We start from the raw sequence: 9,542 nt of genomic DNA on the forward strand, positions 1-9,542 counted from the left end.
GGACTTTTTATCCTACTGGAACTTTAATCCAGCTAATGCTAATAAGTCATTCAGAAAAAATGTGGTGGGAATGAGAACAGGAGAAAGAGTCAACTAAGCAAATGGATCTACTCTATTTCCATTAGATCTCCACCACGGAGTTACACCAGCAGTGACAAGTCCATTGCCTCCTCCTGCACAACACCTCAAGTCCCAGCACTAATGCAGGCAAGGATCAGTCTAGCAGAGGTTTCACATCCTTGATGAAATGTAAGTTCCCAAGACAGGAGATACATGGTCATTTTCCACTCCGTTTGGCCACAACGACCATCACCTTAAGTGCAGAGCGCTGCTTGAATGTGAACTACTGGATCAGGTTCATATTTTGTAAATATTGTTGTTATTTTATGAACTTTGGCATCAATGAGAGCAAAGCTAGAGAGGCTGGAATATGACACAATGGTTTTGAGCTTGGCTGTTATTTGTCCATTTTTTAAAAAGTGGGGAGGGAGAAGGAAAAGGATAGTTTAGAATTGTGGTTAAACACATTTTTTTCTCTACAGGCATTTAGGTTTTTGCCTTTGCTTTGTTTATTCTTCTTTGAGACTAAGTAAAGTCATATTTTTAAACATAGGACATCCCCCCTTTCCTTTTTAAAAACTGAAATTCTAAGAGTCACCCTAGACAGGGCTCAGGCTGCTCTGACTGCTTGGAGCCAAATGCATCTTTCAGAGTGTTTTCTTGTGGTCTAAGAAAATATTTATTTTTTCAGTCATTCCACTTGGATGTACCTTTGTTCACTTTCCAGGAGCAGTTCAGTTTCATTACTTTTTTCTTTTAAATCACAATATGTAATAGAGTTCCTAGTTTGGGCCTCAGTTCTGTTACGATACTTCAAGCACGAGTGATCCTTGTAATTCAGATATTTAAAATTTGACCAGCACTTTAGGATCTTACTGAATCAGTGCTTACATATTTCCTTATTTCTCTTTTGACGGTTTAGTGTGTTTTTACTTTTCTTAAAAGTGGATGCATAATCCAGCTCCAATACACACAAAACCAAGGGCACGTTTTTACCGAAGCATGTTTTGACAGCATGAGTGGTGAAGCTCAGGGCCCCAGCTGAAAGCACGGATGTACCCCTCCTCTCCAGGATGGGCTCTGCCAAAGAGGAGGGCTAGAAGCCATAGAGCAACTAATCCTGAACTACACGTATGGGGGTAGAGGGGGAAACAACTTCTGCTGGACACAGTGAAAGGAAAAAGCCTCAGAAAATACTTCAGGATAGAGATTTCCACCTCCCCAGGCTGGCTGTGCCTAAAATGTGTTTCCAAACTCGAGGAGCCGCAGTGAGGATCCTGGAGGTTTCAGTCCCCCTGTGCAGACACAGTGTCGAGTATCTCTCAGCTGGAGCTGGAGGTCGGGAGTGCATCGCCCAAGCGAGTGCCCCGGGCACAGAGGGGCTGCGCTGGGGCAGCTGGAGAGTTGGTGTGGAGAAGGCATCTGGGAAGAAGCAATGCAGAGCCTGACAGCTTGGAGACGGCCAGATGTTTTCATCATTATGGAAAAAATCTGTTGGTTCCTCTTTGCCCAGAGAAACACTGGAGGAGGAAATATCCTCTTGAGCTCTGATCAGGGCTGCATATTAAAACTGCGATGGACCAGGGTCAAAAAACAACAGAAATGGGAGGAAGGGATCTTTTCTGACTCCGGCTCTTAACATTCAATGTGAAGGTTCCCCGAAGGGCTGCACTGCCTCCTCAAGGATCTTTTCCCAGGCTCACTGCCTCAGAGAGCTGGAACGACAGGGCCTGAAAGATGGGCCCAAGTGATGCTTCTCCAGCACCCCCCCCAGTGCTCCCTCGTCCCTCCGGCTGCAGCAGGTGCTGCCCCAGGGATGTGGACACGTAACCCTGGAGCTGCACAGCTCTGGAAACGTGCAGCCCTGGGGTTGCAAAGAGACTGAGCACAGCAATAATGCAACCAGGGGCTGAGGACCCCTGTCCCAGGTTACAAAATCGGTGCTGAAGGGCGCCCGCTGCCCTCCCGGCTCCAGACACCCCTGTCCACCCCAGGCCCCTGGGTTAGTGCTATAACCGAGACCAGGAGACACGGAAGAGCGAGACCGAGGGCCGGGTTTTTCAGCCATACTGGGTAGTGGTCCCAGGTTTTCCTTTCTCTCCCCGCATCCCCTGCAAGCTCCGGTGCCCCTCTCAGCCCAAGCATCCCGACGGGCTGCAGGACGCAGGACACGCCAGCCCCTTCCCTCGGGCCGCCCTGGGGCTCCCCCCGGGCAGCTCCTCGGGATTCATCCCGCCCCACCGATCCCCCCTGCCCAAAAGCAGCGCGGCCCCGTCCCCGCCGGCTCCTCTCGCTAATTTTAGCTTTCAGGCACGAAAGATACGGTGCAATTAAAAACCAAAAGGAACCCCCGAGGACCGCCCGGGAGAAAAGCGTGCAAAACCGTAAGAAAACGCCAACAGCCAAACCCAAATCCCTCCAATTTCTGTAAGAAATAAACCCTATCCGCGAAATAAAAGGGCGTTTAACGTTTCATGCGTTTCACTTGGATTTTTTTGTTCGTTAATTGACAAACAGAAAAGGCGGGCGGCGTCTGGGCTTGGGAACGGACGGCAAATCGCGCAGACCTGGCAGGGAGGAAGGCAGGCACCGACGCACCGCGGGGAACTCTCCCTCCTTTCCTCCCTCCCTTCTTTTTACAGGATTGCTGGGGCTCCAGGAAAAAAAAAAGGCTGCCGTTGAAATGGTGCTTTTCCCTCTACCGCTGAAAAAAACAAACGGTCTGATATTTAATGCAGGAATTGGGAAAAAAACGCAGATCTAGTGTTATTTATGCGACCTTCCTTTGAAATTTAAAAAAAGGCTTGTGAAGATATCCGAAACTTGGAAATTTTACCCAGAAAAAAAAAAAAAAGAGTAAAAATCTAGAAGAACTTTTACAAGATTTTCGTTTCTTTCCACCCTTTTCGTCTTGACACATACTTGAAATACATCGTATTTTATGTTCGGTGAATTGTATATTCATCAGGCTGATGAAAACACTTTCCCGCGCGTATATTTGCCAGTTTTTCTCTCTCATATATTTTGATTTTGCACGGATTTCTTCCCAACCGTTTTTCTCTCCGCAAAACAAGCCGCGGGAGCACTCGGAGGCTCAGTTTTACGGAGAGGATGCAGAAACGGGACCCTTCGGAGAAACCGACCCGTTCCCCGTCAGACCGCCACAAAAACGAACAACGGAGAATTTCCCCACTTCGAGAAGAAGAACGACTCACAGGCCTGATCCTGCTCCCGGAATGAGCCGCCCGGGAGCCCCGCGGGGGCGGGCAGCGCCCCGGACCCCCCGGCCCCGGCCCCGGCCCCGCCGGGCTGCGCGGAGCCCGTTTTACCGGCGCCTCCGTTTGCAGAATTCAAGGGTGGGAAAGGAGGAACCGGCTCCGCCAAACCCGCGCGTCTCGGGGCAAAAATGAGCGGCCTGGGGTAGCGGGGATTATTTCCTTTTTTTTTTTTGGTTGGTTGCTTTTTGTTGAGTTTGGGGGTTATTTTGTTTGTTTGTGTTGGGGGGTGGGGGGGGTGTTGTGTTTTTTAAAATGTATTTATTATTACCTGGAAGACGCCCTGCACTCCCGCCCGGAGCAGCAGCCACCCTGGGGGCGGCTGGGGGATTTTGCGGGACAGGGGTGAGACCCGTCCCGCCCCGTCCCGCCCGTGCCTCCCCCGGGGCAGCCCAGCTGCACCACGGCAAGTGCGGGAAAGAAACGCGGCCGTCTCGGGAAGCCGCCTTCCCGGTGCCGGGGGACAAGGGGGAAAGGCAGAGCCACCCACCCGCAAAGGCCCCGCGGGAGCGGGGGCGGAGGGGGCAGCTCGGCGGGGACAGGGACCCCCCCGGTCCCGCGGCTTGCCCTTGGGGCAGCCGATTTCATGCCTCCCGGCTGTGGGTCACAGGCTGGGCCCTCGCCGGAGCAGAGGGGACATCGCTGGGAGACGCCAGAGCAGGGGTGGGGTCAGGGCTCTGTAACTCTACTCGCCCGGGTTCATCCTCCCACACGTCTCGGCGGAGCTGATCCCCTCGGGAAGGGTCTCTCCCAGAGGGTCCGGGCTGGGTCCAGCTGCAGGGAGCCCCGGGGGAACCCGCAGCCCCGGGGCGAAACCTGCCGCAGCCCGGGGAGGTTGAGAGCCGGCACCCCCGGGCGGGGCGGTGGCTGCGAACGCTGCCGCTCCCTCATCTCGGGGCGGGGAGGGAGTCACTTGTAAGACAAATAGAGCCCAAACAACGTCTCATGTTAAATATGGCTCCCGCCGACCTGCGCCTCCGGGCTGCGCTCCCCTTCTCCGCGCTAAGCGGCCAAGGGCAGACCCGGCTCCCGGGGGGGATCGGAGCAGGGCCCCGCTGCCCCGGCCCTGCCCGCTGCCCTGGCCCGGCGCCCTGGCGCGGCCCCCCCGGCCTCCCGGGGAGCGCAAAGCGCGCACGGTGACATCGCAAGACGGATCGGATTTGCACGGCCAGCAGGAAGTACCCGAGAAGTCAGACCTTTATCTCCTCTGGAAAACATCGTGCGGACAGACAAGCTGCAAACACCCTGAAATCCTTGCGGCGGTTTCAGGCTTCCCAGCCAAGCGCTGCTCCCATTCCCACCAGAGCCGGTGGGAACCTTTCCGCCCAGGGGAGGTAGATCGGGCCAAAGCTCCGAGGGAGAGGGCAGGGCAGCCCCAGAGCATTTAGAGCTTTGTCCTTCGAAACAGCCCATAGTGCCTGGAAGGTATTTCGTTTTTAGAACAGTTTTCTCATCGCCAGACACCGGTGCGTCCTGGCTACTGGACGCGTGTGTCACACCGCTGTTGATTTACTAAACATGAAAGTCTCTTCAGTCGTTTAATTTTCCCGTCCCTAAAATAACCGTATTTTCTGCCCTGTGTGCGTTTCCCTTGGAAACGTAACGAACAAGCGCTTTTGTAATTAACTGGCCGCCTTATAAGGCTTTTACTCGAGCGCAGGAAAACTGGCGGGTCCTGGAGCCAGCGGTAATAACGCGATCGCTGCAGGGACGCCCCGGTGCTGGGAGAGGGGCAGGGGGAAGGAAGACGAAATCCCAGACCGCTCTCTTCACCAGCGCACCCAGTACAGTTACAGGCAGAAAAAGTTATAGGCAGGGTAAAATTAAAGCTTTTGATTTCTCTGACCGGCTCCCAGCTTTCGCTTCAGCCGGGGGGAAAAAAACCACCTCCAGCACCCGAGGTGCCAGAGCCAGCTCAATTGTCAGATTCCAGGCACGGAGCCCAGGGCAGGAGGGGAAAATCCACGGTGGCATTTGCTGTCCAAATCTCTCTGCCCAGGTCACCCCGCCCGAGTCACCGACGGAGGCGGAAAGCGGCGACCGAGCCATCTCCCGGGCGCGCCTCCCGTGCTGCCCGCGGCCTGCCCGGAAAGCGGGGGCTGGGGGTACCGACCCCGAAACGGCGGGGGCAGTTCTGTTCCGGGCCTTGCGTAAATTGTCCTGAAATAAAGGGAAGACACTTCGGTGCTTTCCAGCCGCTGCATTCGCGTGCTGTGCCCTGGCGCCGGCCCGCCCGGCTGCATCAGCGCTCGCCAGCCGGTCCGCACGGCGGGAAAGGGCCCGATGCCCTCCTGAGCGCGGGGCGGGACGAGCTGGGATCCGACAGCGGCGGGCAGGAGCCCCGAAGGCCGGAGCGGAGCCGCGGCGGCGGGGATGGCAGCGGAGCGGCGGCCTCGCCCCCGCCCCGCCGCCGGTAGCGGGGCTGTCCCCAGGAGCCCGCCCGGCTCACGGCGCAGCAGTCCCGACCACCGGGCAGAGGCGAGGCCCCTCGCCAAGGCCGCCTTCACGCCAAGGTCAAAACTCTCTTTTTCTCGCGCGATGCCCGAGGTCGGGGAGCCCAGGGCCGCGGAGCGCGGCTGCTCTCCCCGCAGGCAGCCCCGGCGCTGGGAGCAGAGAGGGGCGGCCGGGAAAGGCGGGTGTCGTTAGAGCTGGAAAGGACCGGGGGGGGGGGAAAGAAAAGAATGGGGGCGGCGGGGAAGAAAAATGGGGGTGTGTGGAAGGAAAGGGGAAAAAAAAGTTAGCAAGAAAAGGAGAAGGTTTTAGCTGCAGCAGAGTGGAGCGCCTGGACAGCTCCAAAGCCGTTTTCCTCCGGAGAAATCCAGAGGGGTGAAAGCAAACCCTGCCCCGGCCCCAGCCACCTCCCGCAGCCGGGCAGTGCGGCCCCCCGCAGCCTCCAGGCTCCCCCCCGGGACCCCGGGTGGGACCCCGCCACGGCAGACACGCACAGCAGACCAGCTATCACGCCGGAAGGATTTATTCAACCAGGGCTCGCCGGTTTGTAGCATCCCTTTCCAATCGTTTGGAAGAAATAACTGGCCAAAAGACCCTCGGGGACCCGCAGAGATCCCGAGGTCCCAAGCGGCTCCCGCCGCCCACGATGGGAACCGGGAGATTGGCACAAGTTCTCGCAAGGAAACCCTAACAGGCTATTTCTGGACTACTGGCTCTTAACAAATCTATAGCACCTGAAGTGTTAGCACTCAATTAGTGACAAGGTTTCAAACCCCGGCGTTCACTGGTGAGGTTATAAACAGAGTCCTCGGGAGATAGCCGGGAATTAGAGCGGGAGGAGGCCCTGGACATCTTAACGGACTGGGATTAAGAGGAAAACTTCTTTAAAAGGCCCCATCTCTCTCTAAACAGTCCGAGGTGTCGAAAGCTCAGGGGGAGAGAGGATGAGCTCTCCGGAGCTAATTGCGGGGTTGGGGTTTTTTTTTGTTTGTTTTCAGCAATAAAAGTTTTAAAAAAAACCCACGCATTTAGCAATCCCGGAGAGAAGCAACGAGCCGGTGTGGAAGACAACCCCCGCCTGCGAGGGGCTTTTCTGGGCGTGGGGGCCAGGCTCAGTCCCGGCAGGGCAGCGAGAGCAACCTGCAAACGGCGTGAAGGCGCGGGGAGGAGCAGGCCACCCCCCCCCTTTCCCCTTCCAGACAGGAAAACAGCAGCGGCTTTGCTCGCCCCGTCTCCCCCACGTACATCCACGGAGCCTGGGTCCCGGCTGGATGGGTGGGCTGGAGAAGGTGTTTCAGGGCGCTCCTCCGGGGTCCTGTCTCCCTTCATTCTTTTTTGCGTGTGATTCGAATTTCGCACCCACTGGCCTGCCATCACAAGCGACCCCACGGCGGGCAAATCTCTGGGAGAGCCCGAGGTGCGGGTGATGCCTCCCTCCACCCCTGCCCCGGGGCTCAGCCGGGCACCCGGGCGAGTCACCCCGGGCTGGGCGGGACGGGGACCGAGCCGCGGCGCCTGAGGGCTGCAAGCAGGGTCCGGAGCTGGGTGAACCGGTCGCCTTTGTCCCCTCTGCTCGGCTGCCCTCGGCCGAGACGCCGTTTGCAAGTCGGAGCCTGGTTTCAGCGGGCTGCTGGAGAGCACCGGGAAAGAGAGAAAGCGGGGGGGGAGGGAAAGGGTGCTGAGCCCCGACCCGGAAAGTCCGTGAGCTGCTGTGTGTCAGTAACTTATTCATCAATCAGCCGGACACAGAGCAGACCTGGCCTCTCTTTGCGGAGTGTTTGCTTTTTCACCAATTATTGCGGCCCTGCAGCTCTTTTTGTTGATACAGTAGTTCTAAAAAGTGCTAATGTTCATTTATCAGGGGCCGAGCCCGGGACTCCCACTAGTTGTGATTCTTCCAAAAATATAAACACGAAGAGAAGGGCTAAGGCTAAAGCCCCCATTTGTTTCTAAACTGCAGTATTAAAAGTGATGCACTGTTGAAGATAAAGCGGAGATAACGCTGTCTGTCTCCAATGAATGTCTCCCCGACGCATTAATGACATTCCAAATGATAGCTCCGGCTTATCGTTCAATTAATCACTTCCACCCTCTGCAGCCGGGCCCACATCGATCGGGAGCCGCCGTGTGATTGGGGGTCTGGAGGAAGCCCGTCAATCCGCAATTCATCGCAGTTTCTCGGCCGGCAGCTCTCCGCCCGCCGCCGCGGCCGCCCCGCCGGGGACGCGCTCCGGGCCCGGAGCGGCCGAGGTCGGACCCCCACCGGGTCGGGACCGCTTTCCCCTCCGGGTTCCCCGGGCAGAGGGAGACCTCCGGGGCAGGCGCTGCCTCGCGAGCTCCGGGCCCGGCCCGGGAAGGGCGTTTTGGGCCCAGGACGGAGGAAGGGAGCGCTGGAGCCCGTCTCTCCCGTCCCGAGGGAGGGTGGATGCCACCGAGGCAGGCGAACCTGCGGCCGCGGGTCTGGATTTGGGGGGGAAATGGGGGTCGCTTCGTTATTTTAGTATTTATCTAACCTATCCCGGCTAGCTTGTAATAAAAAGGAGGCAACGAGGTTAGAAAGACCGCCGGGCGGTGCGGCGGGCAAGGGCTACCGCAGACACCCGGCAAAGTCCCGCCGTAGGCCCCTCTCCTGAGCCGGGCTGCCGAGGCTGCCTCCTCCTTCCCCGGGCACTTCACCCCTTCTCCTGCAACCGAGGAACATCCCCTCCGAGCTGTTTCCCGGGGAAGTCCGCAGGAAGTGCAGCCGCGAAGGGCGAGACGGCCGCTTGGCCGCCCCCCTCCCCTCATTAAATAGCAACGTTCCGGGCCTCCCCGCACACCCTGATCGCTCCGCACACCCTGATCGCTCCCGCACACCCTGATCGCTCCGTACACCCTGATCGCTCCGTACACCCTGATCACTCCCGCACACCCTGATCGCTCCGTACACCCTGATCACTCCCGCACACCCTGATCGCTCCGCACACCCTGATCGCTCCGTACACCCTGATCACTCCCGCACACCCTGATCGCTCCGTACACCCTGATCGCTTCCGCACACCCTGATCGCTCCCGTACACACTGATCGCTCCCGCACACCCTGATCGCTCCTGTAACACTGATTGCTCCAACTGTCACCGCAAGATCCGGATCTGGCTCGCGAGCAAACCGCTCCCGGGACACCAGCAGACGGCTGCAGCAAGAGGCTGCGAGCGCCGGGGCCGCTGCCGCTGCATCAGCCGGCGGTCCCCAGGGAGCGGGACAAAAGTCACAGCAGCATCGCCCGCAAAAAAATCCTCAACTAATTGCCCAGAAGGGACCCCGAGGGTGCTGAGACGCAAAATCTCGGGGGGAGTGGGAGGAGGCACGTTGAGGAAGGAGCAGCCCAGACAGGGGAGCTGCGGGCAGGTGCCCGCCTTTTCACCCGCCTCGGCGGGTTTCCTCCGTCTGCGGGAAGGGGAAGGATTTGCAAAACTCGCCCCGCGACCCCGCGGCCTCCCCGGGCAGGGCCCGGCCGAGGGACCCCCAACTCACCGCACCCCCGCAGGGCTTCTCCGCCCGGCTCCGCGGCCCCCGCCGTATCGCCCAGCGTCCTCGGCCGCGCGGGGCTGAGGGGGGACCGCTGCCCTCGGGGCCGGGCGGTCCGCACCGGAGAAGTCGCTGGAGGAGATTTTAAAAATTTTTTCTTTCCTCACCCCCCGAAGCCAGAAAGCGCCGTAACGCCCCCCCTCAACCTGCGACTTTGCCGCTAAGGTTTATTTTAGCGACCCCGAAGGC

The sequence above is a fragment of the Ciconia boyciana genome, chromosome 9 (genome assembly GCF_034638445.1).
Source record: "Ciconia boyciana chromosome 9, ASM3463844v1, whole genome shotgun sequence".
NCBI lineage: Eukaryota > Metazoa > Chordata > Aves > Ciconiiformes > Ciconiidae > Ciconia > Ciconia boyciana.